Source organism: Molothrus aeneus, chromosome W (assembly GCF_037042795.1).
Source record: "Molothrus aeneus isolate 106 chromosome W, BPBGC_Maene_1.0, whole genome shotgun sequence".
NCBI classification, from domain to species: Eukaryota; Metazoa; Chordata; class Aves; order Passeriformes; family Icteridae; genus Molothrus; species Molothrus aeneus.
In genome coordinates this window covers 688,218-702,816 of record NC_089679.1, presented here as the reverse complement: position 1 = coordinate 702,816, position 14,599 = coordinate 688,218, and the positions used below count along the sequence as shown (strand labels likewise).

General features: G+C 47.9%; 1 long non-coding RNA gene across 1 annotated transcript; it reads left to right on the top strand.

Annotated features, from left to right (window-relative positions):
• Nucleotides 1-2,976: 2,976 nt before the first annotated feature.
• LOC136568543 (uncharacterized) lies at nucleotides 2,977-5,109 on the top strand. The gene is made up of 2 exons (XR_010785244.1): nucleotides 2,977-3,638; nucleotides 3,802-5,109. It is a non-coding gene; the product is annotated as an uncharacterized lncRNA (long non-coding RNA).
• The last annotated feature ends 9,490 nt before the right edge of the window (nucleotides 5,110-14,599 follow it).

Below are 14,599 nucleotides of genomic sequence, written 5' to 3'. Positions count from 1 at the left end.
AATATGGGAAAGTTTTAGTGCCTTCTGTATTGGTTTTCCACACCCTGGCTTCTGGTAGCAGGGGGGGCACAAAAATGGCTCCTGTGAAAAGCTCCTGGAAGCTTCTACCATGTCCAGCAGAGCCAATCTCTGACAGCTTTGAAGATGGACATGCTGCTGGCCAAAACTGGGCCAATAAAAGAGGTTGGTAATGCCTCTGTGATGACATATTTAAGAAGAAAATCAAACCAAAGTCACGGGTCTTGCTCCTAGTCAGAGAAGAGGAGGAGGTGAGAACATGTGAAGGAAAACAACATGGAGACACCAAGATCAGTGGAGAAGGAGAGGGAGTAGGTGCTTCAGACATCAGAGCTAAGATTTCTCTGCAAGCTGTGGTGAAGACCATGGTGAAGCAAGTTGTCCTCCTGAAGCCCATGGGTCTGTGGAGGATGCAGAGATCCACCTGCAGCCCATGGGGGAGGTGCCCATGACGGAGTGGGTAAATACCTGGGGGAGGCTGTGATCCAGTGGGAGGTACAGTGGAGAGAGAGGGCCCTTGCTTCCAGGCTGAAGCAGCCTGTCTTTGGAGGACTGCATCCCATGGAAGAGTGACCCATGTCGCAGCAGTTTTGGGACGACTGTCTGCCCTTGGGAGGGACTCACGTTGCAGCAGTTCTGATAGGGCTGTTGCTCATGAGAGTGGACCCACACTGGGGAAATTCATGGAGAGCTGTGTCCCATGGGAGGAACTCCACAGTCTCACAGGGGAAGGACTCCTTTCCCAGAGCAGCGGAAGAAAATCTCGGTGATGAACTAACCAAAACCCCCATGCCCTGTCTCCCTGCACTCCCTGTGGGAAGGAGGGAGGGGATAGGGGGAAAAGGTGTTTTAAGGGCTTCTTTTGCTTCTCATTATCCTCCTCTGATTTTGTTAGTAATAAATTTAATTTGTACTTCTAAGTTGAGCCTGTTTTGCCCTTGGAGTGGGCTTGGGCTTGGCCAGAGCCCAGGCCTTAATTGGAAGGGTCTCCCTAACATATTTTATAGACAGGTCTGTTAGTAATAGCATTTAGGAAAGTTTCTTAAAATGATACGTCTTGCAGATAGCTACACAAAGATATACTAAAATTTGTAAAGCAGCTGGCTTTGTAATTAATCTTTAGCTAAATAATCAACGGTACCATGAACAAACCGCAAATATCTAAAGTAATGCATATGTGTAACCTTAAATAATATCTTATGGATAATGCCTGTTATAAAAGGTCAGTGAATTTGCGTTATGAAATAAATACATCAGCAGTAACTGTCTTAAGAAGTCAAGATAATATTTTTCTAGATATTTATGCATATATAGCATTAAAGCAAATAAAAGTAAAAAAGTAAGCACAAAATAGCTTTGTCCTGGGTTGACACGGAAGTGAATTTATTGGGAAGTAGTAGTCAAACCAATCAGTGGTCAGATTTAAATACTGGCACCTGATGTGGCCACTGGAGACATGGATACACTTCTGAGAACACAGGGGGTTTAAAAGCAGAGAACTCCCAGGGGAACACTCTCTTGGTTCCTGTCGGTGAAAGAGGTCATGTTGCAGACATCTTTTTGTGAAAATCTTTTCTTAGGATTTTCTCTCTTCTGAGAAGCTGAGGCCTCAGAAACAAAATGTAAACAGTGGTTATCTGCTGCTGTGGAATGCATCAGGTCATTTTGAATGTTTACAATTAATGGCCAACCACAGACCAGATAGCTTGGACTCTCTGTCCAAGCCAGCTGCCTTTGTTATCATTCTTTTCTATTCTATTCTTAGCTAGCCTTCTGAGAGACAAAACCTTTCCTTCTATTTCTTTTTAGTACAGTTATAATGTAATATATATATCATAAAATAATAAATCAAGTCTTCTGAACATGGAGTCAACATTCTCGTCTCTTGCCTCATCCAAGAACCCCTGTGAACACTGTCACAGTTGGTGACCCCGAGTGACTGAAGAGGAAATCATCACTTGGTGAGACCCCCAGAGGAGCATTGCTACATTTGGGTAAACCCCGAATGTGTGGCGCTGATGGTCACCTCACAAGTGACCACAGAAGTGGATTCTAGCCAGGAGCTAAAGAACTGAAGATCCTGATTTGGACAGAGTTCACAGCCAAGGCTGACCACAAAGAAAACCTTTTGAAAAGCCTCCAGGAAGATGTCCGGAAAGCTCAGCAGCATCAAGCAGCTGGCCAGAGAGTGCTGGACACTGTCACAAGGTACTGTTAGCTTTTCCCTTCCTGAAGATGCTGGCCTTTGCAGATTATGGCTGCAAAAGTGGTGGGGGCTGGCCACCGAGGCAGAGGTTCCTTTCTCCCCCTCAGAGGAGAAACTTATTGCCCTCTGGCAAAAATGGGGTGAAGAGGACAGAATTTCTATGGCAGAGAGACATTTCTATGAGTTTTTTCGATGGGCAAAGATCTTTGGGTTTTTTACGAATGTGCTCTATGCCCTTGATATGTTCGTATGGGAATGCATGGAATCCATTTTCCAAGCCGTTTGAGACCGTGCATTGGGGTACCCCCGGATTTACCCATCATTTAGGGCGCTCTTCCGGGTTTTGAAACAGGGAGCCGCTTCCTTTCAGTGGATTGCTGATTGCAGGGGGCAGGCGCCATTCCCCCCAGTTCCTACGGGAGAAGATCCTTTGGGGGGAGGCGATCTGCTGCTTCCCAGCCCCCCTGAATCGCAGTGGGGGGGAGATTTTGCCTGCAGCCAAAGAAGTTTTTTTTCCTGCGTTTTCGGAGCATGCTCAGACGGACCCGCTTTATTTCCCCCCCCCCCCCCCCCCCCGTTGCCCTCTGGGGGATTTTGAGTGGGCGGCACCCCCCCTGGCAGCCCTGCAGGCCCCGCCCCGGCTGGCCTCTTGAACCCTGCCCCGCTCAGACCTGGGGGTGGCATCGGTGCCCAAGGTCCCGCCTCCCGGGCCCGCGGGGCCGCCTCCCGAGCCAGCGGGGGCAATCCAACCCTCCCTGCGGCTGCCTCTCTGCACAGCCCCGCCTGCGGCTCTGCCAGGTTCTGTGCCCGTGCCTACGATCTCAGAAACACCGTTTCCTGCGGCTGCGCCGGTGTTGCTAGGCAACAGCGACCCAGCGCCGCTCCCGCCACTTCCCGCGGCTGCGCCTGTGTTGCTAGGCGATGCACTTGCAGCTGAGAACAGCGACCTGGTGCCGCCGCTGCCACCCCCCCCGCTGCCTTCCGCGCGGACTTTGCCGCATTCTGCGACTGCGCTTCCGTGGCCGACCCCAGAGCCAGGGGCAGAAGATGCTGGCGACCCCGTGCTGTCCCCGCCAGCCCCTCCCGCAGGGGCAGAGCTCGCGCCTGCACTGCCTCTCCCGGAGCTGAGCGACACAACGGCGGCGTTTTCCCGTGCACCCCTGCTGCCCCCGCTGCCCACCCCGGAAGTTCTGCCGCCTTCGGGGACTCCGTCCTCCGTGTCTGCGTCAGAGGCTGCCCTGGAATCAGCGGCATGTTCGAGCTCGGACCGTCCCGGGCTGTTTGCCCTCGCGGCAGCGGCTCCAGCAGCCAGCCTCTCCTTCCGTGGAGGAGGCATGGCCCGACAGCTGAGTGCGGGTGGAGCCCGGCTGCCTGCTTTCAAGCTCAGCGTTCTTGGCGGGTTGGGGGATGTTTGGTCAGTTGTATGCCCTTGGGGGGTGCGAATCTCTCTGCCGCCCCTCTCCCGCCCCAGCGGCGAGGGGGAGGTGGGTCCTGAACATTCTGCCTTTGGTCCCCAGCCCAGTGGGGGTGGTACCGGGAGGCAGATGGGAGGAACACCTTTTGCATTTGCATTGCAGAGGCAGAGGGCACAGCGGGAAACGATCATCGCTTGTCTGCTGTGGGGAAAAAACATCCCCCGACCCAAGATGAAGGTTCTCAGGACAGCTTCTATTCCCTCACTGCCGGCATGTGTTGGTGGTTTTGGGGGGAGGAAGCATTTGGTCACTTGTTCTGCCATTGCATTGGCAGTGTGGTGCTGGGCTGTGACAATGCAGAGCCCGCCTGGCAGGCTGGGCCTGGGCCGTTTGGCTTGGTTGCTTGGGCCAGGGCCACTGCCTGGCCAGCTGTTGGGTTTGGGGGCTTTGCTTCCCCCTTCAGGTCCTGGGCCACGCTTTTGTGGGCCAGGTCTGGGGTTCCTGATCCTTCCAAAAGAGCCAGGGCTCCCCAGGGCCTCTCAGGAGGGCCTCTCAGGCTGTCTGCTGCTGCTCTTTCCAAAAAAAAAAAAAAAAAAAAAAAAAAAAAAAAAAAAAAAAAAAATTAAATTAAATAAAAAGGGTTGAAAGAGCTGGCAGCAGCTCAAAAGCATTGAAGGGCCAAAAATTACCTTCAGCCCAAGTTGTTCAATAAAGGGCTGTGGCAAGACATTCCAGAAGTTTTCTCAAAATTGTTTGAAATTGTCAGATGACTGTCAATAGACTTTTGATAACTATTGATGGATTTTTCTGTAGCAAGCCTGTTTCAGGATCAAAAGGGACTTTCGGATATGTCAAAGAGGAAGATCTTCAGTCCATAGACTTTTCCTGAAACTCAGCTGTTTGGACTTGAATCTTCTTTGCATTGTTTTTGCATTTTCTTATATTGTAAGATTATTTTAGTGATATGATAGAATTTTATGTTCTACATTCCACACCAGCACTTGATTGAGGTTTTGATTGGCAAAAGATAACCTGTCAAGTGTTTGTTCTTTCCTCTGCATGAGCCCAGCAGAGAAAATTACAAACACTTTACTTTTTAATTTAACTAAATAAAAAAAGGTGACATGTTGCAGACATCTTTTTGTGAAAATCTTTTCTTAGGATTTTCTCTCTTCTGAGAAGCTGAGGCCTCAGAAACAAAATGTAAACAGTGGTTATCTGCTGCTGTGGAATGCATCAGGTGTGTCTGTGATTGGGCCATTTTGAATGTTTACAATTAATGGCCAACCACAGACCAGATAGCTTGGACTCTCTGTCCGAGCCAGCTGCCTTTTGTTATCATTCTTTTCTATTCTATTCTTAGCTAGCCTTCTGAGAGACAAAACCTTTCCTTCTATTTCTTTTTAGTATAGTTATAATGTAATATATATATATATCATAAAATAATAAATCAAGTCTTCTGAACATGGAGTCAACATTCTCGTCTCTTGCCTCATCCATGAACCCCTGTGAACGCTGTCACAAGGTCATACCTCCCCTGCCCAGCCTTGGGTTTGGTGGGGGAGGGGAAACTACCTGGTCCAGGTTGAGGTAGGCTGGAGCCCCTACAAGACGGAGGGGTGGAGGAACAAAGAGTGGCATCAGGCAGGCCCCCCCCCCCCCCCCATCCCCGGGAGAGAGGGGGAGGGAGAGAGAGAGCCTGTGCCTGTGCCACCTTGAAATTTGATATCATGTGCTGGCAGCACTGCCAAGAAGGAGAAGGGGGGGTGTGGGATTCACATTCTCTGAACCTGAGACAAGCAGTGAGACAAGCAGTGAAAAGAATTTTTAAAACAATTCTTATCTCATTTGCTGCTCCTCTGCTCCTGTGTTGTGCCAAAGTAGAAAGCAAAATGGAGATTGTTTACCCACAGTGATGGTGTTTTATTTCCTTGGCCTATCAGGGCCAAGCGCGTGTCCAGACTGTCGGTCAGCAGACAGTCACAAGATTCGGTGCAGTTGAGTGCTTGGCAGATTCAGTTTAGATGTAATGTAATATAGTATAGAATAATATAGTATAATAAAGTAATTAATTAGCCTTCTGATATCAATGGAGTCCTCCTCGTCATTTATCCCTGCCACAGGGGTCACGTTGAATCCTATAGAGGGGGTGCAATGAGAAGGTGCCTGGCCACCGTGGGAGTCCTGGGCAAGCAGAGCCCGAGATTTTAACCCTTTTCTTGGACAATGAAAACTTTGCGGAACATTAATCCTCCTTGATTTGAACAAGAAGAGACACAGACATGAAATAGAAGGAAATGGTCAAGTGTAGTGAAGGTCTGAGCAAGTGAAGGATGTCAGAAGATGGGGAAGAATCATAGGTGGGAGAAGATGATGGAGTGGCCTTTGGCTGGACTTTTCTTGTATAGCCATAGACTGAACCAATTTTTCCTGTAACACAGAGAGTGCATTTAGGGGGAGGCAATGGCTTAAGCCAAGATAGTGACCTACTGCAGTGACTGCCAGTACAGGAGTGAAGTGAAGTGAACAGAGAAAGATGAGGAGGGTGTGGTGGTGCCCTCTGTCTTCAGGGAAGAAGATCTCTGTTCTCGAGACCCTCGGCCCCAGGGGAAGTGAAAATGGGGGGGGGGGGACTGTTGTTCCCAGATGAGAGATGGTTGTTCTTTGGTACTTGGCAAAGCATCCTTAAAAGGGAACCCTATACGCAGTTTTGGTCTATGAATGGTGGTGAGAGCACTGTACATGGGAGGAAGATGTCATGATGGCAGATTTTCTCCCAGTGATGCCATGTGTCACATAGAAACACAAGAGTTTCCAACTGTTTCCTGGGGAAGACTGTGGTTCAAGAGAGGCTCCTCTCTCCCTTGATGAAATGAGAATTGATTATTTGAGGGGTGGTGATGAACTGAGAATTGATTATCTGAGGGGTGGTAACTTGATTGAGAATCCAAGGTTTTGTCTCACTGTGTTTTGGTAGAAATGGGGTGGGGGGAGGAGGAATGTTTTGAAAGGTTTTCATTTTGAATTCTGTGTGTTCCTTTTATTATAGTTGTAAGTTAATAAATTTTTTTTCTTTATTTCTAAGCTTGAACCTGCTCTGCTCTGTTTCTGGTCACATCTCACAGCACTTATTTGAGGAAAATATATTTTCATGGGTGCAGTGGCATTGCACTGTCGGGTCGGCGGAGGAAGAACAGCACTCAATATGAATGAACAGCAAATCCCAAAGTTTATTGGTCGCTCACACATATTTATATTGGTGTTAATGAAGCTTATACATATTACAAAGCTGAGCTCATTATTGGTTAAAACACACATGAATCAACCACACCTACTTCTATGCTCTAATGATTATTTTGTTTCTACGTTTACATTCCTGTGGCTATTCTACCAAGGCTATCTTCATTTTTCTGGCAAAAGATTCTCTCCCCCATCTTCATGTTGCAGCAAGGTCACCATGACCCTTGTCAGTGATTGGACACTGACTACTTAATCCCCAGCTTGTCTCCTTGAAACTTATCCAACGGTATCATATCCAAGTGGCCTTTCTCAGCTAGCCAATTATCCACAAAGCTCTCCACATTGCACCAGCGTCAAACCATGACAAGCTTACAGCTCAGCCATAATTTGGAATTGTAAGTCATTCTTCTGTGCTACCTATGGAAGATAAAGCAGCAGAAGTTGTTATAAATAATTATGTTAATTAACCAGTGCAAAGTATTTACATGCATAGAATCCCTGATGAAATCAAGGATCTAACAAACTGTATCTTCTTATATCTTTAAATAGGTGTTTACCAGTGTTTCATTATAATCCTGTTAGTTGGTTTTATCTTATCTCTATAATTGTCGTGGTTTGAGAGGAAGTGAGTTTTTTGGGCTGCTGTGGTCAAACCAATAGGTGCTCAGATTTGAATATTGGCACCTGGTGTGGCCACTGAGGACATGGATACGCCTCTGAGAACACAGGGGGTTAAAAGCAGAGAACTCCCAGGAAAACTTTCTCTTGGTTCTGGTCAGGGAAAGGTTCATACCTCTCCCCTGCCCAGCTGCTGCAGCTGGGCGGGAGAGGGGAAGCCATGCGGCCAGGTGAGGTAGGCCGGGGCCTTGGACAGAGAGGGGAGGTGAAGAGGCCCTTGCAGGATGGAAGGGTGGAGGAACATTGGAGAGTCATCGGGCAGCCAGCCCCGCCCCCCCCCCGTCCCCAGGAGAGAGAGAGAGAGGAAAAGACGGTGCCTGTGCTTGTGCCACCTTGAAATTTGATATGTGCCACCTTGAAATTTGATATCAGGCCGGCTGAGAAGGAGAAGGGGGGTTGCGGCCGAGAAGGTGTCCGGCAGGGCAGCCATGGGAGTCCTGGACAGGCAGAGACGGAGATTTTTAACCCTTTTCTTGGATGATGGAAACCTTACAAATGCTGATCCTCCTGGAGCTGAATGAGAAGAGAGATAGAGATGAGATAAGAGGAAATGGGCCACGAGAGAAGTGGAGAAGAATCTTAGGTGGGAGGAGGGGATGGAGTGGCCTTTGGCTGGACTTTTCTTGTATAGCCATGGACAGAACCATTTTTTTTCCTGTGACACAGAGACTGCATTTAGGGGGAAGCAATGGCTCTGAGCCAAGACAGTGCAGTGATGTTATGTGAAGGAGTGCATGAACAGAGCGAACAGAGAAAACGGGTGAGGAGGGTGGTTAGTGCCCTCAATTTTCAGTGGAGGAGAAGATCTCTGTTCTCGAGACCCCTCGGCCCTAGGGGGTGAAATTTCATGGGGACAGGTGTCCCGAAAGTGAGAGACTGTGCTCTTTTTGGACCTGGACAAAGCACCCTTAAAAGGAAGACTCTAGAAGCATCTCTGGTCCATGCACAGTGGTGAGAGCACTGGGCATGGAAGGAAGATGTCAAGATGGCAAATGATCTCCGGGCGGTGCCACGTGTGACACGGAAACACAAGAGGTCTCAACTGTGTTTCCAGGGGAAGCCTATGGTACAAAAGGGACTCCTCACTCCTTGATGAACTGAGAACTGATTATCTAAAGGGTGGTGATGGACTGAGAGTTGGTGATCTGAGGGATGGATGTATTGGAAATTTGGTGGGGGGGGAGGAGGAAATGTTTTTGGAAGGTTTTCATTCTTTCTGTGTGTTTCTTTTTACATATAGTTGTAGGTTAATAAAGTTTTCTCTTCTTTATTCCTAAGTTGGAGCCTGCTTTTAATAAAGCCTCTTATTTGGCCTTATCATAAAGCAGAGCACTAGGGCTCAGGAGCTCAGTCCCTGGGTAGGGACTGGGTGCCCGAAGCTCGCTCGCTCATGCCAAGGCCGCAGGGCTACCATCCAGCAAGCATGGTGATTATCAGCTCTATAGTGATTGCAAGCTCTCAGGATTTCAGCTCTGCTTGCTAGGTAGTGGTGCCCTGGGCTTGAGGCTGCAGCAGATGGAGAGAGAGGAGAAGGAGAAGGCGCAGGCTGTTCCACGAAGATGGCTTTATTTGGGGAGGTCCGTGAAGGGTCTCTGCTCTTCTTCTTTCTCTCCTAATGGGGTACAGTATGCTGCTTTTATAGGGTTGGAAAGGATCCAAGCTTGACCAATGGGTAAGGGGTTAACATGACATTGCCTTATAGGGTTACAGAGGTAGGTTAAGGGGTGGAGGACAAGAAAACAGGAATTTTCTTTTGCTGTTTCAGCATTCCTATTGTTCATATCCTCCATGGTGCTTTTCCTAAATCTATGGGGTCTACTACAACTCCACTTTCTGTTTTTACAAAAAAGGCGTTCGTTATAGTTCTTTTGAAACAGTGAACAAGGCATGAGAACATAGCTAACACAATAACAACTACAAGGAGAATCAACAACATTCCCTTAATCAAGGATGCAGCCCATCCTGTTAATCCCCATTGCCCAAAAAGTTCATTGACCCAGTCTGGGATTCTTTCTACTTTCAAGTCCTTCACGAGATCTTTCAGTTTCTGGATGTTCGCATGGATGGATTCCGAGCGTGAAGAGAGGTTGAAGCAGCACATCCCTTCGAAGTCTTCACAGCCGTGTCCATGGGCAAGCAGCAGGAAGTCAATTGCTGCTCGATTTTGGAGCGAAGCATGTCTTGTGGTTTCTTCTTCCTTTAAGAGATCACTCAAGGCTGCAGAAGTAGCGTTAGCTTGTTTACTGAGCCAGCACCCAAGGTGATTGATTTCACCGAGGGCTTTAGCTGCAGCTAACCAGGGTAAAAACAGGGAGACAGCAATCTTTTTTGGTTTGTTCCAATCGTATAATTTAGGATCACAATTTTCATCAAATTCAGTGTAGGACCTTTTTTGGCATTTTGATTCGCTTTCTTTTTTCCAATTATGTAACAGGGTGATGTTTGGAGTAAGGGTAGAAAGTTTTCCAAGGGTACAGGGGCCTCCCTGGAGTCGGGAGGGGATCCCAGCCCATACTCTGTCACCACAGATGAGAAACATTCCCTTGGGTAATACTTTGGGATGGAGAGAGGACACAGAAATCACACGAGCCGTGTAATTGCACCAATCGTGAGAGTTATAGGCTTTGTTAATTGGTGATATCTCTTTTCGATATGTGTTTTTGTTCTGGTCAATTTCTGGCCAATTGTTTTTTGGACGTCTAAAGTAAAATTTGACGCAGTATGTGGCCTTGGAGGACCCCAACAGATCTAATTCTTGGGGTTCCTCTCAAGCATCTGGCAGAATTTTTGTCCACTCGTCCCAAGTATCAACCACATTGGGTCTCTTACCTGTGGTGCGGAGAATCTCTGAGTTATAGACAGGCCAGTCATCTGCTACAAAGGGAATTCCTACTAGACATGTGGAAAGTGGGTTATCAATGCTTCCCATGGACAAGCACATGTTGTCCTGTTTTAATGTTTTTGCTAAGGTTACCCAAACATTATGGCTAGGCTGTGGGCTAATCCAGCCGAAGGCACATGGTACGGTGAAGAACATCCAGGCAGCAATGAGGACAGCAGCGACGGAGATATTTTTCATCTTTGGGCAGGAATAGGGCTTCTGATAGGGAATATAAGCAGAATTTGTTATCTTTATGATGAGACGGTTTTCTGCCTTGTTCTTTTCTTGTTCCCCTCCTCCCCCCCTTTTTCTTTTAATTTCTAAGCTACACTATGGGAGGAGGAGTGGGTAGAGGGTTAAGGGGTTTTAAAAGATTAGGGATGGGGAATAACAGTGTTTCTTTTTTTTTTTTTTTTTCTTTTTTCTTTCTTTAAATACAACAAAAAAACCCCAAAAAAACAGTGTAACAACATATAGTTCAGAGAACACTTTTGTGTTAAGGCTATCTATGGTCTGATGCAGCAGACTGTTGTTTAGCTTTTCAGTTTTGTCTGCTGTCTTGTAATGGGGTGGTCTGTTCTTGTGTTTGTGGGTATTCGGCGACGTCTTCGTCTCCAGGCAGAGCTGGTTTGGTTTTGAGGTGGTCTTGTGTTTGCCTCAGGAGCGTTCTTGTCCCCGTTTGCAGGAGTAGTGTTCTCAGTGCCTAGGTATGGCTTTATGTTTTTTCCAGGGTACCACCTCGGACCGGATGGTAGTAGCACGCACGCATATCCTCTACCCCAGGTAATCAACTGGTGAGGCCCAGAAATTTGGTGTGTTTCAGGGTCCTTCACGAGCACAGGTGGTTTCTCAGTGAGCTTTGCTTGGGTGGTATTTGCAAAGTGGCGAAGTATTGGTGGGTCAGGCTCTGATGCTGTACAGTTCAGGAAGTTGATGACGTAGAGAGCCTTGCAAAGTCTTTCCACTGGAGATGTGATTCTGATGTCTCTGTCCTGTTGATCAAGGACTCTTTTGAGGGTTTGATGTGTCCTTTCCACGATGGATTGTCCTGTGGGGTTTACAGGTATGCCGGTCTTGTGTGCTATTCCCCATTCACTGAAGAACTCCTTTAACTTGCGGGAAGTGTAGGCTGGTCCATTATCTGTTTTAATCTCTTTTGGTACACCCAGGGCGGCAAAAGCGAGGAGAAAGTGTTTTATTGTGTGCATGGTATTTTCTCCTGCATGTGATGATGCAAATACTGCTCCTGAAAACGTGTCGATCGATACATGCACGTATTTTGATCTTCCAAAAGGTGCAAAGTGAGTTACATCTGTCTGCCACAGCTGGCAGCTATTCAGACCTCGGGGATTGACTCCCATCCCCATGGATGGTATCTGATAGTTCTGACAGTTCGGACACGTAGCCACGATAGCCTTTGCCTGATCCTTTGAGAGCTTAAACATTCTCATAAGGGCAGGTATATTTTGATGAAAAAACGCGTGTGACAACTTTGCCTGGGCAAAGATGTTAGGAACATTAGCAGTTTCTGCTGCCATTGCTAATGCATCCGCTTTTCTGTTGCCTTCTGCAACAAAACCTGGGAGGTCTGTGTGTGACCTCACATGCATTATATGGTAAGGTTGCTTTCTGTGGTAGATTAGGTGTGTTAATTTAGAGAACAGTTGGTGCAACCTTGGATTAGAGACCTCTTTGAGAAGAGCATGTTCTGCTCTCATCGCTATCCCAGCGACATAAGCTGAATCTGTAACCAGATTGAAAGGCTCGTTTTCAAACTTTTCAAAGGCTCTGACAACGGCTGCTAATTCTGCGATCTGTGGAGATCCCTCCACTATTTGTATGTCAGAGTGCCAATCTTGTGTTTGGGGGTCTCTCCATGTAACCACCGACTTGTGGGAAGACCCTGAGCCATCTGTAAAGAGTGTTAGAGCCTTGAGAGGTTTTCTACTTTGGATTTGTTCTGGAATCAAATGGAAGGTTACATCAGGGTTAAAAAGTTTGTGTTTCGGGATCTTAACTGAAATTTGGCCCGTGTAGCTATCCAGGGCAAACTGGAGGCTTTCATTGGTCTGGATCAAATCCTCAAAGTCTGTAAGAGTTATTGGTAAGTATATGCATTCGAACTCACAACCTGAAAGAGATCGAAGGCGAGTCCTTGCCTTTTTTATTAAATGTGCTATGACCTCCTGGTAGGTGGTAAGTGTCTTTGTGGGCTGGCTATTTGTAAAGATCCATTCCAGTATCAACAAAGGGTCTCGAAGCTGTGAGTCCCATTGGAATATCAGTCCATGGAATCGAGGTGCTTTTCCCAGGATGATGAACTTGAAAGGCAGACTGGGCTCGAAGCGATGGGCTTTGCATGAAGACAGGGCTTCCTGGACTTTAGTGATGGCACCTCTGGCTTCTTCTGTGAGAGTGCAGGGAGAGTCCAGGTCCTTAGGTCCGCGAAGAAGGTTGAACAAGGGAGCAAGGTCCTCTGTTGTAATTCCTAGCAGTGGACGTACCCAGTTGATGGATCCGCACAGGCTGTGTAAGTCCCTGAGGGTTTTTGGGTCGTCATTTATGGTGAGCTGCTGAGGTACGATGGTCCTTTCCCGGATCTGGACTCCAAGGTAAGTCCATGGCTTGGTGTACTGGATTTTATCCTCACGAATCTCCATTCCTGCCTTTTCTATGGTTTCAATAGTCTTTTTAACTGTATTGTCCAAGTAAGCTTTGTCTGAAGCACACACCAGGATGTCATCCATGTAGTGATGGATGATAGCATCGGGGAATGATTTCCGAATGGGAGACAGGATGTGAGCCACGTACCACTGGCAAATAGTGGGGCTGTTTTTTAGTCCTTGAGGAAGATAACGCTAATGATATCTTTTGAGCGGGGCCTCCTTGTTAAGAGAGGGAACGGAAAAAGCAAACCGTGGAGCATCCTCAGGGTGCAGAGGAATGCTGAAGAAACAGTCCTTAATGTCTATGATAGCAAGTGTCCAGTCTCTAGGCAGCATCGATGGGGAGGGCAGGCCAGGCTGGAGGGGGCCCATGTCCTCGATGACCTCGTTGATTCTGCGAAGGTCGTGGAGAAGCCTCCACCTGTTTGTCCCAGGCTTCCGTAGAACAAAGACTGGAGAGTTCCAAGGGCTGTTGGACTCCACTATGTGGCCTTTTGCGAGCTGATCTTCCACGAGGGTGTTTAGGGCGCGCAGTTTGGCTTTATTAAGGGGCCACTGTTCAATCCAGAGTGGCTTGTGACTTTTCCAGGTGAGACGAGGTGTTTCTGGCAGCGCGCTTACTTCAGTGACCCCAATTAGAAATCCTGAGTGGGAATATGTAGGGAAGCTCCCCACTGGGATAGAACGTCTCTGCCCCAAAGGGTGATGGGGGCCCTTACCACAAATGGACGAATGGTTGCCAGCTTGCCTTCAGGCCCTTCCACAAGGATGTTGTTCTTGCTTCTCATGGACACTGTGGCTCCACCAATCCCTGAAATCATGCCTGCAACAGGTTGTAGATCCCAGTGTGCTGGCCATTCTGAGCGGGCGATGATGGTCACATCCGCACCGGTGTCCAGCATCCCTGGCAGGTGGGTCTTCTCGCCTTTGCAGGTGAGGCCGCACTCGATAGTAGGCTTGGATGGTCCCACAACTTGTGCCCACATAGCTGTAGGGTTGAGAGGAATCTGTTCCCTGTGATCCTTTGGGAGTAAAAAGGCTTGTGCTATTGGAGTTCCCTTTGAAAGAAAAAATGGTGAGTCTATGCAGTATACCTGGACGAGAATCTCTTGTCCTGGCTGCACTGTCAGCACTTCTGGAACAACGAAGATCTCCTTTGGGCTATTAAGAGAGGCACCTATAATTAAAATATGCGAAGGACCACCTTTTGGCCCATATTTGCCAGTGGGAACACGGTGAACATTCTCATTATTAAAGTCAATGGACAAAGCAGTTACCAGTTGACGGCGGGTTCCCATCTGGGTTGCCCCGTGGGTTGGATCCTCTTCTTGTGGTCCGGAACATCCTGGGCTGGTGCGGGGTTGGGTCTGGGTGGCCTTTGATTTGTTGTCAGCGCCCGGGGCTCGACCGGGCGGCGCAAGAAGTTTCCCGAATGCTGCTGGTAGCGCTGCTGATTCTGGGGTCTTTGGTAATTGTTACGGTGGTATCGGGGGTG